Source organism: Canis aureus, chromosome 22 (genome assembly GCF_053574225.1).
Source record: "Canis aureus isolate CA01 chromosome 22, VMU_Caureus_v.1.0, whole genome shotgun sequence".
NCBI classification, from domain to species: domain Eukaryota; kingdom Metazoa; phylum Chordata; class Mammalia; order Carnivora; family Canidae; genus Canis; species Canis aureus.
In genome coordinates, this window is record NC_135632.1 from 7,424,828 (window position 1) to 7,451,657 (window position 26,830).

The window sequence follows — 26,830 nt, forward strand, 5'->3', positions numbered from 1 at the left end:
GTGCAAAGAATCCACAATGGTCTGTGACTTCATCACTTGTGATGGGGGCCAGGGTAATCTCTGTGCACTTATTAATAATAAGAGAGCATTGCTGCAGATTGAGAAGGGGGTCTTTTTTCCCCAAGCAAAGTAATACGTGTTCATTGTAGGAAATTTGAAACCATGGACGTAGCTAAAATCTAAGTCAAAAAGGGGAAATTACACTCACCCTTATTGCAGCCTCGTCTCAGGCCTGGCTCTGCTCCTGTGTGTTGCTCACATACACACTATAGTTGTGTTCCATGACACCAATTTTAACTTTTCTTCCCTGTTCTCAGGTGGATGGGTAACTGCAGTGGCTCCTGCTGACTTCAGCCTAAGTCCCTGAGGATATGAATCACCTTAGTTAACAAAAGAATTATGGAGTTAAAAGGGACTTGATGAGGGGCACCTGGGTGGCTCAGTGGTGGAGTGTCTGCCTTTGGCTCAGGTCATGATCCTGGGGTCCTAGACCGAGTCCCCCATCAGGCTCCCTGCATGGAGCCTGCTTCTCCCTCTGCCTATGTCTCTGGCCCTCTCTGTGTCTCTAATGAATAAATAAAATCTTAAAAAATGAAAATAAAAAGAGACTTGAGTGCTTTTTCCCTTTTGACCTTGCATAGGATTACGCTTCAGAAAAACTTTGTTCCAGAGAATTCCAGCACCTCCCTCCAAAACTCTTCCCTGGCTAATTCTGGAGACAGCAGTTTCTTGCAAACATTCACCCCAAAGCTCTCCATGAAATTCAAGCTCACCCCTTCTGGTTCCTTCCTCAGATCAAATAGGCAGCAGCTGCTGACCATCCCTCATAGGATATTCATGCACACACATCCAGATGGTAGCTGTGCTCAGGGTCAGAGGCACAGTCGTCCCCTCTCTGCAGGGCAGCAGTGGGGGCCCTGGATTGACTAGTTTTTTTTCTTTTTAAACTTGTCTCTTTTTTTCATAGCAAGAGCATTGTTTAGCTCAACATTTACGAAAACAGATGCTGAGGCAGACTGCCCAGGTTATATTTTGAGGGCACTTCAGTCAGGCTAACCGTTCTTCCTCAGCTTCTGTTTCTTCTCATTATTCCATTAAAAGCCACTGTCTAATAGGACTTTTTTGGAATCCAGGTATAAAGAAAAAGTACAGCATTTTTATGTGGTACTTTGGCCTTTTGGATTATTTCTAATTTTTTTTTGCCTTTTATTTTTAATTGTGGTAAAATATGTATAATTTACCATTTTAGCCATTTTTTCAAGGGATGCCTAATTTTTTTTATTAAAGGTATATATATTTTTTTCATTAGAGATTGAGAGAGAATGTGTGCACAAGTGGAGGGAGAGGCAGGGGAAGAGGGAGAGGCAGGCTCCCAGCTGAGCAGTGAGCCTGATGTGGGGCTTAATCTCAGGACAGGATCGTGACCTGAGCCAAAGGCAGACACTTAACCAACTAACTGAGCCACCCAAGCACCCCGAATTTTCTTTTTATTGTAGTAAATAACACATGGCATAAATCCACCATCTGATTTTTAAGTGTACGTTTTAGTAGTGTTGAGGACATTTGCAATGCTGTGAAACAGACCGCCAGAATTTTTTTATCTTGCAAAACTTGAACTCTATATTTATTAAGCAATAACTCCTCATCTTCCCCTCCTCTCAGACCTTGGCAACCACCATTCTACTTTGTTTCTATTAAGTTGACAACTTTAGATTCCTCATATAAATGGATCATATTATAGTATTTTTCTTGTGGTGACTGGCTTATTTTAACATACGTTCTTAAGTTTCACCCATGCCATAGCATGTGCCAGGATCTCCTTCCTTTTTTTTTTTTTTTTTAAGATTTTACTTGTTTATTCATGAGAGACACACAGAGAGAGACATAGGTAGAGGGAGAAGCAGGCTCCATGCAGGGAGCCCGATGTGGAACTCGATCCCGGGACCCCAGGATCTCACCCTGAGCCGAAGGCAGATGCTCAACCACTGAGCCACTCAGGCCTCCCATCTCCTTCCTTTTTAAGGCTGAATAATATTCCACCATATGTCTATACCACACTTTGTTGAACCATTTATCCACTGATTGGCACTTGATTTGCTTCCACCTTTTGACTTTTGGGATTTGTTTTTGCTAGAAGGAGTATTTTTGTGTTTGGGGACAAGATAGATTTGAAGGAAAAGTAAACAGAAAAGGGAGTCTAGGCCACAGAGGTTATTAGTGTATTTACTCTAAGCAGCTATAGAGCCTTAGAAACTCTTTCCATACCAGTACATTGGGTTAGACTTTGTGGGCCTCTGATCATTTGTGTTACCAACCTGGTATAGTCTCCAGTTATTCTGTGCTTAATGTCTAACTAAACATGACTCATTTGGCTAAGTTGGGACAATGCAGCCGAGAACAAAATGAACAGTTAACACAGCAGCATCAAATATGGACACTTAATTAGAGGTACTATTTCTTTCTAGTTGAAATTTTATGCAATACTGCATGTTTGCAAAGTACTGTGTGATCAGTTTGGCCAGGCAAGCATCTTAAAAATCTTCTGAGGATTTACATTTTAATCAGTTCAATGCCCTACCTAGGACAGTGAAATTTCTAGATCTAACAGGAGATGAAAAGATAGGGTTACTCCTGGCTTGGCAGCGTTGGGGGTGTGTGGGAGGGGAGAGAGACATGGGATGGAGAGGGCCTTCTTGATACTCTTTTGTGAAATTTAGATGCTACAAAGCAAAATTTCCTCCAAGGCCACAAAAAATGAAAAAGCAGCATTTGGACACATCACTTTGAGTCTCTAATCAACTCCTCAGCTCTGTCTAGAGTTCAGTAAACTCTACTTTAAATCATTTCCAGTGGCCATTCTTCATCATCGCCAAGGGAAGCAAATATAAGTCAAGTGCATCAAAAGAATGACAGCCAATGCCCAACTAACCCAGGTCAGATAACCAAGGAAACTAATTACACATTTCCAGGAAGGAATTCATCCCCAGACCCTAGAAGGTAGCAAATGCAGCAGCCTTAGTAGTTAGCCACAGACCTTGTCAATATGTTGATCACCAGTGACCTCGATTTTAAAGGCACCTGTCCCCAAAGAATAACTAAACAAAATTCACAGTAGGGCTCAGGGTCTCACTGTGAGTAGGGAAGTGTTAATACAACACAATTTAGCTGCTTTGACATCTCTGGCCATTTCATCTTTTCTCTGGCTCATTTTGCCTTCTTACCTGCTTATTCACTGCAGTAGCTGTAATCACGTGTTACTATTACACTCTTACCATCGGATTTTCTAGCTGTCCTTTAAGTACTTTGGGGCCTTTGGCTTCCTGTGGACTTGGCTTCTCTTCTTCATGCAGCGTGATCTTTACTACACTCTGCTTTTCAATCCCTTGCTCCTTCTAACTTAAGTGCAGTGTTATCAAGCTTTCAGAGTAGGCCTGCACAAGACTCTAAATTGACTTGCTGTCTCCACTGGCTCTTTCCATCATGCTAAAAAGCTAAAGAGCAGGAAGCTGAAGAGTTAGGAATCTAAACTTCATCACCACAACTAAAGGGCTAGTCCCCTATGTCAGCTACTCTCAAATTTTAGTCTGCATCAAACCAGCTGAAGGGCAGGTTGAAGCAAAGGGATGGAGGCCCCACTCCCAGAATTTCTGATTGAGTAGGTCTGGGTTGAACTCAGAGAATTTGCATTTCTGACAAATTCCCAGGTGATGCCAATGCTGCTATTCTAGGGACCATACACTAAGAATTAATGCTCGAGGCTAAGAATATTAATATCAGAAAGAACCACATCTCACAGTTATTGGCCACTCATTATATGCAAGACACTATTCTAAGTGCTTTGCACATTTGTCTCTAAAACAATTTTGATTTTTTTCTGTTTTCAAATGACAGCACTGAGTCAGAGAGGTTAAGTAGCTTTCCCAAAGTCACACAATGAATAAGTGCTGGTGCTGGGCTATGAACCTTGGTAGTCAGTTTCAGAGCCCACAGGCTTTAAATTAACCTCCATAATATCAAGCAAAGCATCTGAGGGCTTCAAATGAATATATTTGCATACATTTTGTATTTACCTATGTATGAACCTGTAAAAACTCAGAAATGATTAAGAAAAACAATCACTCTTAATAATAAGCCAGTTATTCCATTTCCCCCCAATTCTGTTCATTTTACTTACTATTCCCCTCCCCCCGTTGTGGGCCAGAATGAATAAAAGAGGAACATCATAAAATTTTCTAATTGAAACATTTAAAAAGATTCACCTGTCAAGGTAAAGAGCATCTGTACATATTTCTTCTCCCTTTCTTTCAAATCTCCCATCAATCTTTAGTCATAGAAGCATTTCTTGCATGGACTTTGATCACTTGTGAAGATGTGGCTTATTATTTTGCTTCTTCCCAGAGAAGGGCCTTTTGTCTCTCTCTCTGCTCCACTGATGCTTTAATCTGAGCTTTTCCAGGAGCTGAAACTGAAAAACATTATTGATTTGAGAGTTTGCTGCTTGAGTGACTGTAAATTGTGATAAATTAGCTCCACTTGGGTCTCCACACCTGTGACCATGATAACTTAGAGCAAAACTAAGGTCTTGAACTAATACTAGCCGTATTCCCTCAAATCTAAGATGCCACTGTTTGTAGGAAGGACCATTATTTTACGAATCACTAAGAATGAAAAAGAACGCTGCCAATTAGGCTGTGGCAAAGCTGAAGTCCTTATGCAATAACTGAGCACACAAACCTCTCGTTACTTTGACAATTCTTTCATCACTTGGCAAGATCTCCAAATTCATTCAGGTGCGTATCTTGGTGTGCGAAATGCCAGTGCTTCTCAGACTTGACTGGGCACACGAATCTCCTGAGAGTCTTGTTAAAATGCAGATTCTGATTCAGTAGGTCTGGGATGGAGCTGAAATTCTGCATTGCTAATAAGCTTCCAGATGCTGCTGCTGCTGCTGCTGGTTGTACACCAATTTTGGGGTAGCAAGTTGACAAGCAATCTTTACACAGACCTCCTTAACAGAATGGAACTTCTCTTCATCTGTTCATGGATATCTTCCTTTCTTAAGTCTCCTAAAGCCCTTGCTTGTTGCTTTGCAAGAAAATGTAGAGCTGCGGGGCGCCTCGGTGGCTCAACTGGTTGAACTCAGGTCCTGGGATCAAGCCCCTTGGTGGGGCTCTCTGCTCAGTGGAGTGTGCTTTTCCCTCTCCCTCCTCTTGTTCTCTCATTCTCAATCTCTCTCTCCCACATCAAATGAATAAATAAAATCTTTAAAACGTATTTTTTTTTAAAAAGGAAAGAAACTATAGAGCCGCAGTAACTCCTCCAACAACAAATATTTGCTCTACAAATATCAGACTTAAGTCCCACACCTATACCACGAGGCCTTCCTTGGTAGACAATGACATTTTGTTTCAGTATTGAATCGTAGTGTAAAGATTTTGAAGACACTCTGAAAGGCAATAAAGCTTAACACATCTAGTAGGACAATGCACACAACTCAACAGAAGTGAAGGTAATATGGACAGCCATGACCAAGTTCATTAACGCACGGGCCGTGACAACTATGTCACAGCTGCTGCCAGGAAGATAGTGAATACAAGAAGCCATCATTTCATATGACTCATTCTGATCTCTCTGCAATAATAAAATATGAAAAAATAGAATATATGAAAAATATAATGATAGTACATTAAAAGAACAAGAACAATGGGAGGGCAAGGAAAGACATTGGACATGAAACTGTATATCAAACCTTGCATTTATCCATTTGTTCATGATAGATTTATTAAGTATTTAGTACAGATAAGGCACTGTGCTTCGAGAAATTACAGTGAACAAGCAGAGCCACAGTTCCTGCCCTCATGTAGCTTACAATTCAGCAGGGAGGCTGATGTTAAAAAAAAAAATACGGTCGATCCTCCTCAGAAACACAGTCAGTTCTTGTGGATCCTGTATTTGCAAATTTGCCTGCTAGGGCCATTACAAAATACTACAGAGGGGACGTTTAAATAGAAATTTGTTTTCTCAGAGTCCTAGAGGCTACAAGTCCAAAATCAAAGTGCTGGAAAATTCCATTTTTGGTGAAGTCTCTCTTCCTCGCTTGCTGATGACCAATTTCTCATTATGTCCTCACACGACCTTTTCTCTAACCACCTGCAAAAACAGAGAGAGGGTGTCTCTTCCTCTTCTTATGAGAGCACCGGTCCTATTGGGTTAAGGCCCCACCCCTTTTTTTTTTTTTAAAGATTTTATTTATTTATTCATGAGAGACACAGAAAGAGAGAGGCAGAGACATTTAGGCAGAGGGAGAAGCAGGCTCACTGTGGGGAGCCCGATGCGGAACTTGATCCCAGGACCTGGGGATCACAACCTGAGCCAAAGGCAGACACTCAACCACTGAGCCACCCAGGTGTCCCAAGGCCCCACCCTTATGATCTCATTTAATCTGAATTACCTCCTTAAAGGCCCTAGCCCTATATATAGTCACATTGGGAGTTTGGGCTTCAACATATAAATTTTGCGAAGTCTCAATTTAGTCCATAACAGCCTATTTCCTAAAATCTATCTGTAACCCCCAAATCAATGCTTGCCATGCTTTCATAGTCATTAATAGACATGCAGGGCTTCAAAAAATTTGTGTTGTGAGGCACATGTTTCCAGTTGAAGTTGAACAAGGTGACTGCTGTCTTCTTGTTTCAGTACTCATACTCGGAACAATGTCTTTTTCATGGCCTCTTAGGGCCACTATTTTTGCATTTTTGTGCTTTTTGTGGGTGATTCTACTGTTTGAAATGAACTTTAAGTGCAGCGTTGAGGTGCTGTCTGGTGCTCTGAGTGCAAGAAGGCCGTGATGTGCCCCATGGAGAAAATGCATGCGTGTTAGATGAGCCTCGTTCAGGCATGAGTTGTATGGGTCCAATCTTAACGAATCGACAAGATATATTAAATAAGGTGTCTTTATTTATTTTTTAAAGATTTTATTTATTTATTCATGAGAGACACAGTGAGAGAGGCAGAGACACAAGCAGAGGGAGAAGCAGGCTCCATGCAGGGATCCCAATGCGGGACTTGATTCCAGGACCCCAGGGTCACGCCCTGAGCCGAAGGCAGATGCTCAACTGCTGAGCCATCCAGGTGTCCCAAAAAGGCGTCTTTAAAGGAAATACACGGCACACAACATTATATATCCATCAGTTGATGAAAATGTGATCCGAGTCTGGCAGGAACCTAACTCTATACTTCTAGGAACAGCGGTTCGGTATTCACTAATTCAGAGTTTATGGCAACTTCATAGACCCTAACTAGGAGACTTATAAGAATCGAAGTAATTACACCATTAATTATTTAGTTATGATTGTGATATGAGGAAGCATCATAAGGTTCTGTGAGAAGGCTCCATAGGCCCTCATATAAGGGCCTGTATTTAACAGAGTGTTCATTCAACATATTTGTAGAATGAAAGAAAATATTGCATACCAGGAACACAGAATAAAAGGATAAGAGAAAAATTAGCATTGGAGGCTCACTATGCAGTATATATGCTCCCTGCATTCGAAACGTGGTGGTCTTCCAAAGATATTTATTTGTTCATTTATTTGTTGGTGTTTTCAACAAGAATAAGACTTATACACCAGTAGGACTTTCAATGCTGTGTGTTTTGAGTTACAAATTTTGGATCTCCATTAAAAACTATAAACATATCCTGGGGCACTTTTAGATGAAGATTGGTGGTTTGGGAGACTATCAGACTCTGGTAGAAAGTAAACCCAGGAGTTGAAAAATTAAGATGCCTTCCCCATTCTTGGTTCCTATAAAGAAGCAATGAAGAAGAAGAAAAGAAGAAGAAGAAGAAGAAAGAAGAAGAAGAAGAAGAAGAAGAAGAAGAAGAAGAAGAAGAAGAAGAAAAAGAAGAAGAAAAAGAAATAATTAAAAAAAAGAAAGGCATTGATCAGTCTTTAAAATTTTTCATATTTAATTACTTTTTCTTTCCAGTTTGAAAACATTTTCTCATTAAAGAATTTGATCTCATATACCCGAAAGAGGAATTGAAACAATTGGTTTTTCCAGTTCCATTAATGGCTTGTGTTTTGATTTCCAACCACCAGGTGGAGACCAAACAAAAATAATTAAAGTATTTCCAGTGTCTTCTGCTTGATAGGGAATGCGAGCGATTCCGTAATCTAAATTGGGAGCACAGAGAATTTTTTTCCTCTTGTGAATGAGCCCCTGATATCTTAGGGAATAAAATCTCATAGATCAGAGACCACATGCAAACTCAAAGCAAACATAATTTTTGGAGGAGAACCATCAGGTGTTCGATGGATCACTTTTAAAATTAAAATCGGAAACATGTATATTTTAAATAAGTTTAACAAAAGTAAACATATTTACATTTCTTGCTACATTATGGCCAGCTGGAGGATGGGCGAGATGAAGTAGAAAAAAAAAAAAAACAGAAAAAAAAAAAAGAGAAAGAGGAAGAGAGGCAGAGAGAGACAGCTACACAGAGTGAAACACAGAGCGGATGAAGGCTGAGCTGAAACACGGAATGGGAGCCCAGTCGGGCTGTGGGTCCAGGGGCCAGCCCCTTGTTGGTCCTTCTTGTCCCTATGCACGGAGGGTACCCAGGTCAGCAATCCCATAGAGCTCTTTCAGAGGCTGATTAACCTTCAAGCATCCTCTTTCGGAACTGGGATTTGCGTTTTATTGGCAAACCTCAGAGTTCAATTTTCAAGTGAAGATTTTTTTTTTCCCCATCAAACTTGTAAGATCTTCCCAGCTCATATAAAGAAATCCTTTGAGTTTTTTTTTGTTTTTTTTTTTTAACTTCCCTCTGTAACTTTACAAGTGTCTTTTGGGGTAAGATATTTACTATTCACAAGCAGTCAGATAGCTTTCTGTTTTTTTTTTTAAGTTAGGGGTTTCTCATCCCATCATGTTTGAAAGTTATAATTAATTCTAGTGGCCACATAATTATTCTGAGTCTTATTGCCAATCAAATGTATTGTCTGCGCATGTGTGAGAGCCATAGTGGGTCACATGCATGCTGCCTAATTAGAGCCTTATGAAGATGTTCTATGACAGGAACAAAGATAAAATTTCTCTTCTCGGAACATAGAGTAACAGCAGATCCTGCTTCCTGCCTCTTGGGGGATCCAAAAGTTTCAGTCACTACAGCTTACCACAAAGAGGGGGAAATGGCCCAATGTCTGTAGCATACTTCTCCTTATTTACCAGGAACTGGACACAAGAAAATTAGGAGCCAGATCCCAGCTATGGGCAGAACTTCTCCATGAGGGTCTCATTGTTCAGATGAAATGTAGCCAACTCTCTGGCACAGTTGTCATTGTAACTAGAAAGTAGTGGGGACACTGGAACCAGTCTCATCATTTTAGAAAAGCCCATCTCATAGGTACTGTGAGTCACCACCATGTATCACATTTAATGCTTCTGTGAAATTACATCATATGAAAGTTGGTAGCCTTTTAAAAAAAGTGGTATGGTATTCACATATCTTCCTATACCTTTTGCAGATTTTTAAAAAAGGAGCAAAAAAAAAAAAAAAAAAAAGCCACTCATTATTTAACCAGCATCTACTTACTTTTTAAGTCCTTTAAACAAAACAAAATTGCCTTATCAGAAGCCAGTTGTGTGGCCTTGGAAGTTTCTGGGCGTCTGAGTCTCCAAGGTGGAGTAGTTTGGGAAGATGATATACTCAGAAGCCGGAAGAAGTGTCAGAACCTTTATTTGCATTTTTCCCCCATCTGAAATGTAAAGGAAAATATGAAGCTCTACTAATATCTTATATATGGATCATGAGAGTACAAGTATATAATTTACAAACGTACAAATTTGGCGAGTGCATGCTCAAAAATGTTTTACTTTTAATGCATGTGATCAAAAAAGTGTGTCACTGATCTAAACCTTTCAAAGATTAGGTTAGCTTTAGGTTTTTTTTTTTTTTCAAATTGCTGACTGCAGCCTATTGCTGGGACGTGCAATTCATTTAGTGGATTTTTAAAGAGTGAAGTAAAATATAAAATACCCGAGTGTACTGCTCATAGCAAGAATAGCAAGAATGAGTATTTTTCTATGAAACTTTTCAGGTCAACACGTGTGGGCACGGGGTCCAATGTGAAATGTTTCTCCCATTGTGGCTTGTGGTTAAAAGAGGGGGAAAGCAACTGGACTTGAGTGGTTCTCAGAGTCATCCCTGGGGCCGGCAGCAGCATCATATGGGAACTTATAGGCAAATCCTTCAATCCCACAATTGCAGATTGACTGTATCAGAAAGTGGGAATGGAACCTCACCATTGTGGTTTAACGAATGCTCTGATAATTCTGAGGTTCTAAGTTTAGAGCCACTGGCCTAGAGCATCTCTAGGACACATCTGGTCATAAAAATTTAAGACCCAGCTAGATATTTATTAAACTGAGGCAACATTTTTCACATTCACCTGATCCTAAGAGTCACCTGGGTGACCTAGAATGGCTTCAGGGGTCCTAACCAAACAGGTCGGTGATGGGGCCTTGGGATCTTATTTTTAACAAATGTGTCTGGTGATGCGTGTGACCAGATGAGTTTGGGAGACACTTTACCAAGAAACGTGGAGAACAGAGCCTGCAGAACCTATTCTACAGAGCAGAAACAGTGTTGTTAGAGAAATCAAGGCTAAAGCAGGGAAATAAAGCAATTCAAACTGGAACCCTATAAACTAAGAATTATCTAAACATTTCTAAACTGAACGAAATGACTTTTCTTTCATTCTGAGTGAGCGGAAATGGAGATTCTCTTCTGAAAAGCTTGCCCTGGAGTTCTGTGCAGCACTTTGGCTCCTGAACACAGAGGATGCTAACAAAGTGCTAATGCATCAAGCCTTGCATTCCTACTCCTGGACTCAGAGTTTGGAGTAGATGTTGGAGGAGATGGTCTCAAATTCCTCCACGGCTAAAGCAGGCAACATTTCAAATATATTGGTGGGATAGACTCCCTTTTATTTTTTGTATTATTATTATTTTTAATCCTTTTATTTTTTCTTAAAGATTTTATTTATTTATTCATGAGAGACGCACAGAGAGAGAGGGGGGAAGCAGAGACACAGGCAGAGGGAGAAGCAGGCTCCATGCAGGGAGCCTCATGTGGGACTCGATCCAGGGACTCCAGGATCACACCTTGAGCCAAAGGCAGATGCTTAACCACTGAGCCACCAAGGTGTCCCGAGACTCCCTTTTAAAAGTAACTCTCATAATCGACTTAGTTTTGCTACTGCTAAAACTACATTCACTGTTGATTGTAATTAAAAATAAAGTGTAAGTCAGAAAAATAATGCCTGCACATTAAATATATTTAATAAAAATGTGTATAAAAATCTGAAAATTCTCTGACATCCTCTCTCATTTTCAGCCCCCCGGTCCCCAAGTAGCTATTGCTAACAATTTGGAGGGGATTTTCTGGCTTTTTAGTATACAAACATATAGTCTTTAAAAAACAAAATTACTGTTGATGTTATTCTATAGTTTTTCAGGAGACAGTTGATCGTGAATATTTTCTCGTGTTCTTTTCATATCTAGCCAAATCTGAACACCAGCGGATTTTAAATGTCGAATTTCATATACCAAACTTACTTTACCTCAGAACACTTTTAAAATTAGAATATATTTTGACTGAATATCCACAAGAACTCAAGGCAGCCAACATGTGCTTGGATTAAAGGAAGCAGCTAAACAATGTCTCCTGAACACATTAATACTGCAAGAAATGATATAAATTTAATTTATTGCATTAAACAAGTTTATAACAGGAAGAATAATAAGAGTGGAAAAAATTAAATCATTGCATTTTACAAAGAACAAAGCATACTAAGATTAAGCAAAATGTTTTCATTTTATATGTTGTTATAAAATGTGACATAAAAAAATCTTAAAAATACCATTTTGGGGTTATTTTACGACATAGCTTAATAGCCTCAGTACCGTTTTGGGGTAAAAAATCTTACATGTGATAAAAGATCTGTTGCTAATATGCTGTCTCAGCACAATGTTTTAGAAAATCCCATTTTAATTTTTTCAATTAATTTTTAAAGATTTTATTTATTTGAGGGAGAGAGAGAGTGCGCACACAGGAGAAACCGAGCACGTGGGGTTGGGGGGAGGCAGAGGAAGAGGGAATAGCAGACTCCCCCTCCCCCTGAGCAGGGAGCCTGATGCAAGGCTCCAGGACACTGAGATCATGACCTGAGCAGAAGGCAGATGCTTAATGACTCAACACCCAGGCGAACCTAAAAAATCCCATTTTTAAATATAGGAACATTGTAACCAAGGAAAGAAGTGCATAAACAGTACCAACATTTTACAGTCTCTGTATTTTTTGTTTAGATGCTCTGAAAATCTTTCATTATCTCCTGTTTGATAGCTCTCTGATGATTTTTCTAGAAACTGTACAAGCATTCATTTTTATGTTGACCTATTCAAGCACTTTGCTCTTTTAATTTGCACAAAGCCTTTGAATCACAAGACTGGTTTTCATTGGAAACTTTCTTTTTCAGCCTTCAGCCCATAAGGAACAATTCCGTATATTGTAAGTGCTTAATAATACCATAAACAGCAAATAAAAACCTCAAATGTGCATGGCAACTGTGAGATAAGGCACTGGGAATGGAGCGGAGCACTTGTCATCCAGGAGAGAATGTGCGGAGAGATGGTCGGATGTAGGAACTTCCCAGGCACGTACTTACACAGGAAATCTATTTCTCCTGCAATTTCTTTGCATTCTAAGGTAGGAAGCAACCTTAGTATTCGCTGAAGTCTTATGGTTTAAGGACACAATTGTTATATTTAGCAAGGGAATAAAAAAAATGCTAATAAGAAGCTGTGGATTTAACTTTTGGGTCGTCTTTTTCTGATATTAGAATCCAACTTTTGAATCTGGATAATCAGCTCAGAACTCAGGCCCAAGGGGGAGATACTCCTCTACGGAGATGTTTGTTATTAATTCAATTAATATTGAGGGTGGGGAGGAGAAGAAACACTCTAACATCACTTTGGTTTTTTTTTTAAGATTTTATTTATTTTTTTGAGAGAGGGAGAGGGAGAGAATTAGCAGGGGGACTGGCAGAGGGAGAGGAGAAGCAGGCTCCCCTAGGAGCCCAAAGTGGGCTTGATCCCAGACCCCGGATCATGACCTGAGCAGAAGGCAGCCACGCAGGCACCCCTCCAACATCACTTTAAACAAGGCCTTATAACTTTCTTTTATAGTTTACAGAGCATTTTTCTATATAGTATTTTATTCAGCCCTTAGAAACAACCTATAAAACAGGTTTCATTGCCTTTTTACAGATGAGGAAACTGAGACTCAGAGTGGTAAAGTGATTTGTGCAAGGTCCCTAAAATTCAAATTTGTATTTGTGTGATGTCAAAGCCTATGCTTTATCCATCGTGGCAAGATTTCCTATGCTTCAGTCATTTGCCCACATTAAAGTTTCCATTGCATGTATTACTTTATTACTGAAATACTTTATTTCATTGCATGTATTAGCTTTATTTCTTGGTTAAGAACTTAAAATATTTAAAATATTTAAATATTAAATATGTTTATTTATTTATTATTATTTTTAAAAAATATTAAATATTTTTAAATTGATTCACTTTTTGGTGTGTTTTACATAAGTATATATATATATATTTTTTAAGATTTTATTTATTTATTTATTTGTGTGAGAGAGCACAAGCAGGGAAAAAAGGAGAGGGAGGGGAGCAGGGAGCTCCCTGTTGAGCAGGGAGCCTGATGCAGGGCTCAATCCCAGGACCCTGGGATCATGACCTGAGTCAAAGGCAGATGCTTAACCAACTGAGCCACCCAGGCACCCATATAAGTGTATTTTAAAAGGATATTTTATATTAGTGATCTTCAAAGCAGCAAATGAAGACTTTATACAGGAAACTAAGCAAAAATACTGGTAAGGCAATTAATTTCCAGATTCTCAACTTCCATAGTATTCTTTTTTTTTTTTTTAAAGATCTATTTATTTACTTGTGGGACAGAGAGAAAGAGAGAGGGGTGAGGGGAAGAGGGACAAAGTCTTCAAGCAAACTCCCCTCTCAGGGCAGAGCCAGGTGTCGGCTTGATCTCATGAGCCTGAGATCATGACCTGAACAGAAACCAAGAGTCAATCTTAACAACTGACTGAGCCACGAGGCGCCCCTTCCGTAGGTATTCTTTACTAATATGAGTCTACCTGGGGACAGACACGGTCTCCCCTTCTCTTCTCTCCCTGTCCTACTCTTACTGCGAGGGCTTGCTCTGGAGGATAAAAATCTCTGGAGTCTAAACAATTTGAAATATCAGCTTACGTATTGTTTGGGTAACAATTCCCTTTGCAAAGCAGGAATTTCTCTATTTTTATTTCAGCAAAATTGAAGAGAGACCTAATGGAATTTTCAACATTGATCACCAAAAATAATAACCAAGGAGAAATCACTATGTGGATTTTGAGGTAGAGCTCAAATGAATTCAAGGATTGATGATCGATGTCGCCATAACAAAACTCTCATTCCCATCTACTTATGTCAACAAGGTTTTTCAGAGCTGGCATCTACAAAAATGAAAAATAAAAATGGAACTAGTACTAAATCTGCCTCAAGCAACAAGTAAATAATATTCACCCATGGATACATTAATTAACTTAAAAATGATCAGCAATAGTGCTCTTATTAAGATAGTCCAGTAGAGCTTTTTAAGTTTAAAATCTATCATGATTTTTAATAGTTTTTTTGTTTTTTCTTTATTAATTGTATACTGATACAATGATATACTAATAATTGAAAAAAATCTTAACACCTAGAACTTTACAGTCATGGGTAATAAAAATTGTTTCAGTCTGTTCAGGCTGCTATAAGAAAAATACCTTAGACTAGATGGCTTGCAAACAACAGAGATTTATTTCTCACAGTTCTAGAGGCAAGGCGGTCCAAGATCAAGATGCAGGCCCATTGAGAGTCTGGTGAAGACCCACTCCTGGTTCATAGACAGCCATCTTCTTACTGTGTCCTTACATGGTGGAAGGGATGAGCGATCTCTCTGAAATCTTTTTTATAAGAATATGAATCCACTCTTATGACCTAATCACTTCCCAAATGATGCCATCACACTGTAGTTAGGACTAGAACCTATGAATCTGGGGGGGACACAAACATATAGTCTATAGCAAAAATGTATTTTGATTCTTATAAGCATATTTTTATTGCAGTGAGTAGGGTTATAAAGACTTTCAGGCATAAGAATGTATTAGGTGGAGTCAGGTCTCTTAACCACAATACATTATGGGGCAGTTAATTCTCTGTTGTTGCTTTCCTGTGTTCTTAAGAATAATTAGCATTCCTGGCTTCTACCAACTAGACATGAGTAGCATACCCCCCAACTCCCCAAGTTATGACAACAAAAAATGTCTAGCTATTGCCAAAAGTTCCTTGTGGCACAAAATCACCAGTGGTTAAAAACCACTGCATTACGATATAATTTTGTGGGGGGAGCGAAATGGAAAATGGAAATTCAAGAGAAATCATGTGCAATCTCTGCCTCTTAAAGGAGAGCTTGTTCATCTTTATTTAATAATGGATATCTACTCACTATGAGATTTAGATTCTACAGCTCTATATCACCATGTAAATGGAAAACCAATTTTCTTTGCTATTATGGTTTAGATTGTGTCTCCCACCCCCTGCACAAAAGATATGTTGATGTTCTAACCCCTATTCCCTCAGAATATGACATTATTTAGAAATTAAGAGACCACAGAGATAATCAAGTTAAAATGAAATTATTAGGATGGGTCCTAATCTAGTCTGATGGTTTCCTTCTAGAAAGGGGAAATTTGGACACAGACACAGACATACACAAAAGGAAGACAATGTTAAGATGGCCATGTGCGATGGGAAACAGAGACAGGGCTGATGGTAAACCAGGGAACGTCAGGGATTACTAGTCACCATAGGAAGCTATCAGAGGCGAGGAAGAAGTCTACCCAGAGTCCCAGATGAAGCAAGACCCTGCCAACACCATGATTTTGGATTTCTAGCCTCCTAAACTACATGGCAGTAAATTATTATTATTTTTTTGATCACCCAGTTTGTGGTTCCTTGTTATGGCAGCCCTTATAGACGAATGTACTTGCCATAAAAATAAAACCGTAAAAACGAATACAATAAAAACAAGACAAGGCTCTTAAATGTTATTAAATTCCAGCTAGATGCTTAGGAGTCTACTAAAGACAGGCCTGGGCCTTACTACCTCTTTATTAAGAGGGAAGCATGGCCAATGTTATGACCATGTTAACAGCAGCATTATTTGCAATAGAAACAAGATGGAAGTAACCAGAGTATCTGGATGATAGATGTATCCATTGTATCCACTGGTGGATGCCTGGACAAACAAACAGTGGTATATACACACACAATGGAATTTTATTCATGCTTAAGAAGAAATTCTGACACGAGCTACCACATGAATGAACTTTGAGGGCCTTCTGCTAAGTGAAATAAGCCAGTCGCAAAAGGACAAGTACTGTATGATCCCACTTACATGAGGTTCTTAGGGTAGTCCAGTTCATGGAGACAGAAAGGAGAGTGGTGATTGCCAGGGGTAGGAGGAGTGAAGAATGGGAACAGAGTTTCAGTTTTTCTTCTTCTTTTTTTAAAAATATTTATTTATTTTAGTACTTTATTTTAAAAAAAAATTTATTTATTCATGAGAGACACAGAGAGAGAGGCAGAGGGAGAAGCAGGCTCTATGAGGGGAGCCTGATGTGGGATTCGATCCCAGTCCCCAGGATCGTGACCTGAGCCAAAGGCAGATGCTCAACCACCGAGCCACTCATGTGCTCCAGAGTTTCAGTTTTTTCAGATGAAAGGAGTTCTGCAGATAGATGGTGGTAATGGTAGCAAGCAATGTGAATGCAGTTTATGCCACAGAACTGTACTCTTAAAAATGGTTAACACGAGGGGGCACCTGGATGACTCAGCTGACTAAGTATCAGACTCTTGATCTCAGTTCAGTTCTTGATCTCAGGGCCATGAGTTCAAGCCCTGTGTTGGGTTCCACATTGGGTGTGGAGTCTACTTTACAAAAAAAAAAAAAAAAGATTAACATGGTAAATGTTATATTGTGTATTTTAGCACAATTAAAAAGAAAAAAAAAGAATAGCCAATGTTAAAAGAGATGTTAAAGGCTGAGTAACAGGGAGGCCTGGGTGGCTCAGTTGGCTGAGCGCCTGCCTTTGGCTCAGGTCGTGATCCCGGGGTCCTGGGAGCAAGCCCCTTGTCGGGCTCCCTGCTCAGTGAGGAGTCTCCCTCTCCCTCTGCTTGCCCCTCCCCCTGCTTATGCGCACTCTTGCTCTCTTTCTCTGTCAAATGAATAAATAAATAAATCTTAAAAGAAAAAAGACCTGGTAACACAAACTTGAGGTGACCTCATCATGCAAATTAGAAGTTAATTGAAATTCAAATAACTTTTGATGTGGGTCAGTATTATTTTTTTGCTGGATGAATGTCTACACAGTACGCAAATTCATCCCACAGGGTGGAAACGCTACCCTACATCACGTGGTAACTTCCTCTGAAAAGGGTTTTAAGCCATACAGAGCCAGAACCAGGGCTTGGACCTAGGCCTTTTGACCCTTTTAGTTCAGTACACTTCCTTCCCTTTCTTTCTTTTTAAAATTTGAATATAGTTGACATGCATGTTACATTAGTTTCAAGTGTACAACATAGTGATTCAGCAAATCTGTGCTTAGGAGTGTGTAGCTCCCATTCGTGCCCATACAACACTATCACAACACCATTGACTACATTCCCTATGCTGTAGCTTTTATTTGCATGATTTTTTCATCCAGTGTGCTTTCCCTGTAACACAAAAGAACTTCTATTTTGGAATAATCACACCTGGACCTCAGATATTGGACCAGAGAACAAACTGTGAGCCCAGTAGCCCTCTGTTAGGTTGGTGGTTGGCAGTGAAGCATGACATAGGGAAGGTTAGACAAAGGAACTTTTGAATATTCAGTTTCCAGGGAGAAGTCAGGGGGCTTTGAGGCAAAACTAAAGTGCCAAGGAGAGAGACAGTGACCAGAAAAAATAAACATGGTTTCTCTTGTTTCATTGTGATGTAATGGAGGTGGAGAAGTAAAGGTCCATATGTGAAGATTACCGCAGGCCTCTTGGAAAAATGAAGTTATTTGATAGTTTTCTGTATCACTCCTGTTTTGTTTGATCATTCTGAGGTGCCTTGCAGCTTGGGTAGTTATTAAATGATAGCTGGAGACAGATGCTTAAAGAAATTTAATCTAGAATTAGGAACAAGAAAGATTGGGGATGAATTTGTTAAGTGTGAACAGGAGTAGCAGAATGCTCAGACCAAATATTATTTGAAACACTAATTGTATGCCTGGATTTAGAAGACACATTTTAAATGTGGGTTTGACATTAGTTTGGGAATTGTCTTTAAGCAGGGATTGTATAAATTATTTGAAAGCTGGGCCTCATTAAAAATGCATTAAGTAACAATCAGATACTGTGGGTCTGCTAATGTGATACAGTATGAAGCACAGAACATCATATAGGAAGCTGCTCGCCAATAATGTGGAACTTGAACCTGAGCAGGACTCTGGAGATGACTCCTATTTACAGGAGACAGGGGAGGAAGGAGGGAAGAAAGATTCAATAATAACATTTGAGCTAAGATCTGTGTTAAAATACTTTAGCAAGGAAAAAAGTAAAAGGAATGTGCATTAGTTTCCTGGGTTTGCCATAACAAATCACCACCAACTGGGTGGCTTCAAACAACAAATTTCTTCTCTTTCAGTTTTGGAGGCTACAAGTCCAAGGTATCGGTCGGACAGGATTTCCTCTAAAGGCTCTAGAGGAAAGTTCATTCGTTGTCTCTTCCAGCTTCCACTGACTTCCGGTCATCCTTGGCTCGTGGCTTTATCACTCTGAGCTCTACCTCCATGGTTCCATTGCCTCCTCCTCTTCTATGGTAAAATTTCCTCTCTTTCTTGCAAGGATACATATGATTGCATTTAGAGTCCACCTGGGTAATTCAGGACATACACCTCCTCTCAAACCCTTAACTTAATCACACCTTTGCTGTATAATACACTTTTTCATATAAGACAGTATTAGCCACAGGTTGAGGATTAGGATGTGGACATGTTGTTGGAGGGCCACCATTCAGCTCACTGTGGAATGGAAGGCGAAATCTTGATCATTGATAAATTTTATTATTTATTTATTTGTTCTGCTTCATTGAGGAATGATGACAAATATATATATTTAAATTCTATAACATGATGATTTGATATACCTATACATTATGGAATGGTTACCAAGATCAAGATAATTAACATATCCATTGCCAACTTACATAGTTAATATTTCTTTCTTTCTTTGTTTTTTGTTTCTTTCTTTCTTTCCTCCCTCCCTCCTCTCCTCCTTTTTGTAGTGAGAACCTATAAGATCTGCTTTCAATGACTTTCAAGTATACGACACTGTATTATTGACCATAGTCAACATGTTGTATATCAGGTTCTCAGAACTTATTCATCTTGATGGTTAATAAATTTGAGTCACAGACGTAGAAGAGGTTTCAGTTTGGGACAAGGTTGTACATTTTCAATATGTAAAAAAAATTGGATTTCCACCTCTGGTAATGACAAAGTAACTGAGATCAGATTTAGCCTTTTGTTAGAAACAAGTAGAACACTAGACATAATAGATGGTTAAACAATTGTTCCCAAATGCTGGACAAAGGACATTGTAGAACTGTGATCCCTGACAGAAGGAAAATAAATGAGATGAGCCCTGTGGTCACCCTAATTTTCTACATAGAGGTAATTTTCAGACCATTGCACAGGAAAAGAAAACTCAAATAGGGCACAGCAGTCTCAGTGAGAAGACTGAGACTGGAGTTTGGAGAAGGTGAGGTGGTTACAATTTGTAGAGCAGAGTGCTGATGAGAAAGGAGCTAAATGGAGACATAGCTCAGAAAATTGCATAGAGGTCCTACTAATATATTGCTCAATACCAAATTGTACACCTGCAAACAAAATTCTGTAAGAGAGGCAAGGAATCACCAAGAAGCTGAGAAATAAACACCTCAGAACTCATTCTGAATTCCAGTCAACCAGGGTATTAAACTGTCAGTGAACATCCAGGTCTTCTCATACTTTAGAAGTGGGGCTAAACTAGCTCAGAGTGAAGGCTACTCTAGGCCTTCCTTTTAAAAAGCTTAAAAATCAGGGGCACCTGGGAGACTCAGTGGTTGAGCATCTGCCTTTGGCTCAGGTAGTGATCCCAGGGTCCTGGGGTTGAATCCCACATCGGGCTCTCGGCAGGCAGCCTGCTTCTCCCTCTGCCTGTGTCTCTGTTCTCTCTCTCTGTGTCTCTCATGAATAAATAAATAAAATCTTAAAAAAAAAAGCTTAAAAATCAGCCTAAAAAAAGATCAAGCTTTTCCTCAATCTGCTTAACTGACTGTCAGAACAAGTCTGATATTTTTTAGGGAAGTCAACAAAATCTAGAAGTCAAGAATGTAAAATTTACAATGCCTAGTATCCAGTCAAATATTACTAGACATGTCAAAAAGCAGGACAATGTGACCCTTAATGAGGAGGAAAGTAAGTAAATAGGAACAGACCTGGAAAAAAAAAAAAAAAGAAACAGACCTGAAATGACAGACAATGTAAGTAGCAAGCAAGGATTTAAAATATTTATTATAAATATGGGCAAGAAAATAATTACATAACTCTGTATGGTGATAGATGTTAGACTTATTGTGGTGATTGTTTTTCAGGATACATGATATTGAATCATTATATCATAAAACTGAAACTAATATAATGTTATATATCACATCTTAATTTAGGAAAATAATAAAATTTTCTGAAGCTTGACTTTTACCACAAATAAATGAAAGTGATGATTTAGCATATCTACACTACATTTGAAGATTATTACTTGTAAAATTCTTTGCTTTTTGCAAGATAAAATTTATCCTATTGCTTTAATTCTGCATGATTTTGCATAGCATGCATATGTACAAACCAAACAAGAAGAGCTTAGATCAAATGGCAAGTATTTTCCCATTATCAGCCTGTAATAAGTCCCAGGCAAGTATTTTGAAAGACTTTTTAGAAGGTGACATAGCATCAATAGGGAAGAATTCCTCAGAAGCCAAGAAACAGAATAGCACAAGTGCATAATTATGCAGTTTGTAAAACAAAACCAAAAAAATCCCTAAAGATAAAACTCTGGTTTTACCTTTTGTGAGTCTCAGTTCTCCACTTTTTTTACAGTGAGATGAGTTCATGGCCACAACTCAGCAATCCTCTTGTCCTAATCACCTGGTGTGAAGGCAAAGGATTCAAGAAATGTTGGCTAATGACATTCTGAAGAAATTCTCATGCGATTGGACAAAGATATACAGATAAACAATTTTGGTTATAGGAAAAAATCAAGTGCCAATTGTCCACTAATAGGGAAATGTTATGGCGTAAACTATGCAACCATTTCAATGGTAAAGATGATCTCTGTGGTGATATAGAAGGATGTCCATTGATTACTATAGATTTGTGGAAAGCAGGTTGAAGAAGAATATGTTTGGTATGATCCCATTGATGTGAAAAAACTACACACACGCGTCTTGTGTGATGCACGTATATTTGAATTATATGCAGATTAACTGCAGAGTTAGCAGAGATTAACTCTGCAGAGTAGGGTTGAGAGTGCGTAGGTAGGGGAGGTTTGGGCTCTTTAAAAAAATAAGCTTTTGGGGGGAATTTTTCAATGATCATGTAGTACTTAAGGAAATACACATTTAAGCAAGTTTTAAATTATTATTTTTATTACAAATTATTGTTGTTGTTGTTTTTAAAGTAGGCTCCATGTCAACAATGGAGCCCAATGCAGGGCTTGAACTCACAACCCTGAGATCAAGACCTGAGGTGAAATCAAGAGTCAGTTGCTTCACCAACTGAGCCACCCAGGGGCCCCAGGAATACACATTTTTTTCTTTTCTTTCTTTCTTTCTTTCTTTCTTTCTTTCTTTCTTTCTTTCTTTCTTTCTTTCTTTCTTTCTTTTTCTTCTTCTTCTTTCTTTCTTTCTTTCTTTCTTTCTTTCTTTCTTTCTTTCTTTCTTTCTTTCTTTCCTTCTTCCTTCCTTCCTTCCTTCCTTCCTTCCTTCCTTCCTTCCTTCCTTCTTTCTTTCTTTCTTTCTTTCTTTCTTTCTTTCTTTCTTTCTTTCTTTCTTTCTCTCTTTCTTTCTTTCTTTCTTTCTTTCTTTTTTAGATTTTATTTATTTATTTGACAGAGAGAGGGAGACAGAATACAAGCAGGAAGAGTGGCAGGCAAAGGCAGAGGAAGAAGCAGGCTCCCCGCTGAGTCAGGAGGCTGATGCAAGACTCCATCCCAGGACCCTGGGGTCCTGATCTAAGGTGAAGGCAGGCATTTAACAGACTGAGCCACCGGGTGCCCTCGGAACGCACATTTCTTTTTTTTCTTTTCTTTTCTTTTTTCTTTTCTTTTCTTTTCTTTTCTTTTTTTTTTCTTTTCTTTTCTTCTTGTTTTAAAAAAAGATTTTATTTATTTATTCATGAGAGACACAGAGAGAGAGGCAGAGACCCAGGCAGAGGGAGAAGCAGGCTCCCTGCAGGGACCTGATGCGGAACTCGATCCCGGGTCTCCAGGATCAGGCCCTGGGCTGAAGGCAGGCGCCAAACGCTGAGCCTCCCAGGGATCCCCTGGATTACACATTTCTAACAAATGAACAAATAGCACCTCTCCCCTGCACCGAGGCTGCAGAAGTCGGAGGTGTCAGTGAGCTGACTGCAGTGTGGTTGGTATTCCAGGGTTGGCGACTTACCTTTCTTCATTCCGAGGAGGATATATTGTCACGTATTATTCTCACTTTATGTATCCCATGTGGCCATCTTTTGAATCACAGAGCTGCCTCAATGAAATAAAATAGATGAATCAATGAGTAGGAATCATTTGTATGCAGCTTCAACATTATTTGTTCCACAAAAGGAATGCTCTTTTTCTGGTGACTTCCAACCCATTTGAGTCCACCAGGGAGAAAAGCATGGGATACGGCAACCACAGCCTGCAATCTAGTTCTACCACCAACCTGATCTGACATCTTTGGCGGGTTACAAGCTCTCAGGATTCCCTGAACCTGTTTCCCCATCTGAACTGAGCAAAATACTTGCGTTTCCAAACCTTACAATAGGATAGTTAGGAGGAGGAGATAAAAGGTGAAAAAAAGGTTTTGGAGGTGACCTGAATTATCATAGGTGCTATTTCCAGGGCTTCAAAATCACTCAGCCTTTTCCCTAGACCTTTCGGTCAAAAAGTGATGAGGAAACAGAGCCTGGCCTCTGTCGGATGGCCAACCGGGGATAGAAAGGAAAGCAAGACAAACATTTATTGCACGTATCCAGCAGGCCAGGTCCCAGGTGAGTGTGTACATATTTCATACTGTTTAATCCTCACAACAAACCTATGATCTGGTTATCTCAGGCTGCATTTACAGACCAGAAAACTCAAGAATAAAGAATATTTAACATAAATGTGAATCCTCATTCATTCGTCCACGTAGCTCTCCATCCATTTAATGAAAGTACTAAGTACTGCAACTGTAAATAAAAAAGGAGTCTCTGCTCTCACTCAGCTACCTTTGAGGGAGGCCTGGTTTGAAGTTGCCCGGCTATCAACGGGCAAAGGTAGATTCTCATTTAGTTCTATACCTCTCAGCTCCCGGCTCTAGGCGTTGGCAGCCTTCTGTGCCATGTTTCTTAGTTAAATTTTAAGTACATATTGGCCCCAGGACCCTGATGCCTTTTCTTCTCCTCTGACACTCTCTACATTGTGCCAACATTTTTTCATCTTCATTTTTTCATCTCTAACATTAGATCACTTTTTCACACCATACACAAAAACAAACTCTGAATGGATTAAAGAATTAAATGTGAGACCTGAAAAAAAAAAATCTTGTATTAACCAGTGTTTTTCCCCCCACCCCCCACGGTGTGATTATCTAAGCAGAGGAAACTTCCAGGAAAGCTGCATTCCCGGATGAGTCAGCTGTCATCACAGGCATTGCCTAATGCCGAAAGGGGATGGGTTCGGGGAAGCTGAAGTCAGTGAAAAAGCCAAGACTCACAGGTTTGGAACTCGAGGTCCTGGAAGCAAGAAGGCGGATGTGTCTCTGCAACCGGGGCCAAGTCTTCACTTGTTCATTTTTTTTTTCTGGAGCACAGGACAGAGTAGTCTTCAGGAGTCCCATGTATTTTTATTTTCTTTTTAAAGATGTATTTATTTGAGAGAGAGTGTGTGTGTGAGACAGAGAGTAGGAATGGGGGAAGGGGCAGATGGAGAGAGTGTCCAAGCAGACTCGGCTGAGCAGGGAGCCAGACCTCGGCTGATCTCCAGAGCCATGAGAGCAGGACCTGAGCTGAATCCAAGAGGAGGATGCTTAACGGACTGAGCCACCCGGGCGTCCCCAGAGTCACATTGAAAAAGAGGCTGATATTTCAAGGAAGGAGGTTCTTTTTGATCTTAGTGAGTGCTTCAGGAAGACAGTCAAAGGGGGGCGGGGCAGGATAGGATGGAGGAGGAAAGGGGAGAAGCAAGGGAGAGAAGTAGGACCTAAGAAGGGTGGATGAGAGGAGTGGTTGCTAGGAGGGCTGTACAGACCTAGGTTCTTGTGTCCACCACCTAGGTTCTTAAGCTGATGTCCCAACACTGAAACCTCTTCTTGTGTCCGGGGTAATATCATGAAAATGATAAAACTGAGTCGCAGGAGAGTCAAGACAAGGTTAATAAAGATGATAGGACACATGGGCACCAGTGTTGCTGCTCTTCACTGCATTGCTTAGAGGACATGCTGCATAAGCTAAATATCCCTCATCCCATGCTGTGTCTCTTAGGAAACCTCCCGACTTGGAAGGGTAAGCATCTCCAGGATTCATGCGGTCGAAAGCAAACACACAAAAGTCCGCTGCTCATTTGTGTAACTCTTCATTCTCTGCAGGCTCAGGGCACCCTGCCCTGATTTTCCTGTCTGCCCAACAGTGCCTCCGAGCCAGCCCCCACCCTGCCCAGAGGTGGACTTCCTACCTGTGTTCTCTCAAGGTACTCCCGTTCAGAAGTTACACCCAGACTCAGCTGAAAACAGGCAAGTCTTTAGGTTGCCATTTCCCATCTCCCAGCTTTTTGGGAGTTTCCTGGCTTCTCTCTACCAACACCTGAAATAGAAGTCCTAAGTCAACTCACTTAATTCTCACTTCTCAGAATAAAGATCAGAGTAAGTCTTCCTTAATCACTCCTTATTTATTTTTATTCCTTTGTAGGTGTGCAACTCATTGTTTTGAAAACTGAGAAATAAAAGGAAAGACTTATGTCTCTGTCTTCCTTAAGGAACCATACCTCTGTGTAACTGAATAGCTCATAAGGGTGAGTTTCTTCTTCGAGAAGTGACTTCACTTATGAGTAAGAAGGAATGATAGAATTAAAAGGTTACTGGTCTGGACAGTGATTATTAATTGATACCCAAGTCACAAAATAGGGACAAGCAGACATTATATGATGGAAGTATACACCACCACTTATGAATTAATCTGGGCAAAATATGAACCTGAATCTCATTAGGCTTCTAGATCTAAACTAACTCCAGGGGACAGATGATTGTACCAGAATGTAATCAGGAAAAAATGGAATTTGGAAAAGCTACAGGACAAATGACACTGATTTTTAAAGAACTTCCAGGGAAAAAGAAGGGAGTAGGGAATCTCTAGATTAAAAGAGACTTCAGAGGCATGACAACCAGTTGCCCTGTATGGACCTTACTTTGATCCAAATTCTGATAAATGCACTATAAAAAAATTTAAACAAGGAAATGTAGACATAAACTAGATTTTTAATGGTATTAAGGAATCGTTAATTTTGAAGTGGGATAATAGCATTATGGTTATGTTTTTTTAAAGAATTCTTATCTTGTAGCAGTATGTGCTGAAATATAATAGGAATGGAGGAAGTGTCATGATGTCTTGAATTTCTTTCAAAATAATCCAGAGGATAGTGGGCAAAATTGGTGCAAGTGTAAATAATATGAGATTGGTCATGAGTGGATAATCGTTTAAACTGGGTGATAGGTATATAGGAGTTCATTATATTGTTTACTTTGTACACAAAATGTTTGACTCAACATTTTCACAGCAAGACGATAAAAAAAATCTAGAACATAAACCACTGGAAGAATGGATATGGAATGTATAACTTACCAATGATCAGAGAGGGAAAAATGAATGAGAAAACAATCAGTTGAATAAAAGCCAAAAAAAGGGAGAAGGGGGGGGGGCTAGAAAGCATTTTAAGGAGAAAACACAAAATAAGATGGCAAAAATATAGCCAAATATGCCTGTAATGATAATACATGGAAATGGATGAATCTATTAAAAGACAAATTGCAAATTCAGCTCTCTCATATATATATGTACATATATGTATAATTTTTTTTTTACAAGAGGAACCCCTAAAAAGATGAAAAGAAGGGACATAAAGGAGTCGACAACCATCTTGAAGAATAAACGGATGATAATAAACCAAAATTAGGTAAAAACGTTCAATAAGCCAAGGGCCGAAACTCACTGGATGGAGTTAGCAACACAGGGATCATTGGGGACTGTGTGAAAAGGGCTTTGGGGGCACAGGGGGGGCTCCTACCAGGTCAGGCTGTGTGAGGCCAGCAGTCAGTGGAAGAGCAGAAACGGAGAAGAATTGGTAGAAA

General features: G+C 39.5%; 2 long non-coding RNA genes across 2 annotated transcripts in view; one reads left to right on the forward strand and one right to left on the reverse strand.

Moving 5' to 3' along the window:
• Positions 1-16,329, forward strand: part of LOC144294289 (uncharacterized) — a 30,969-nt gene extending 14,640 nt beyond the window's left edge. The window contains exons 2-4 of the long non-coding RNA XR_013361713.1: positions 12,543-12,772; positions 14,405-14,643; positions 15,856-16,329. This is a non-coding gene — a long non-coding RNA (uncharacterized LOC144294289). The remainder of the gene's footprint in view (positions 1-12,542; positions 12,773-14,404; positions 14,644-15,855) is intronic.
• Positions 215-25,407, reverse strand: LOC144294290 (uncharacterized). The gene is made up of 5 exons (XR_013361714.1): positions 24,206-25,407; positions 22,907-22,989; positions 9,599-9,761; positions 4,260-4,465; positions 215-363 (listed from the first exon to the last, which is right to left on the reverse strand). It is a non-coding gene; the product is annotated as an uncharacterized LOC144294290 (long non-coding RNA).
• Between the last annotated feature and the right edge of the window lie 1,423 nt (positions 25,408-26,830).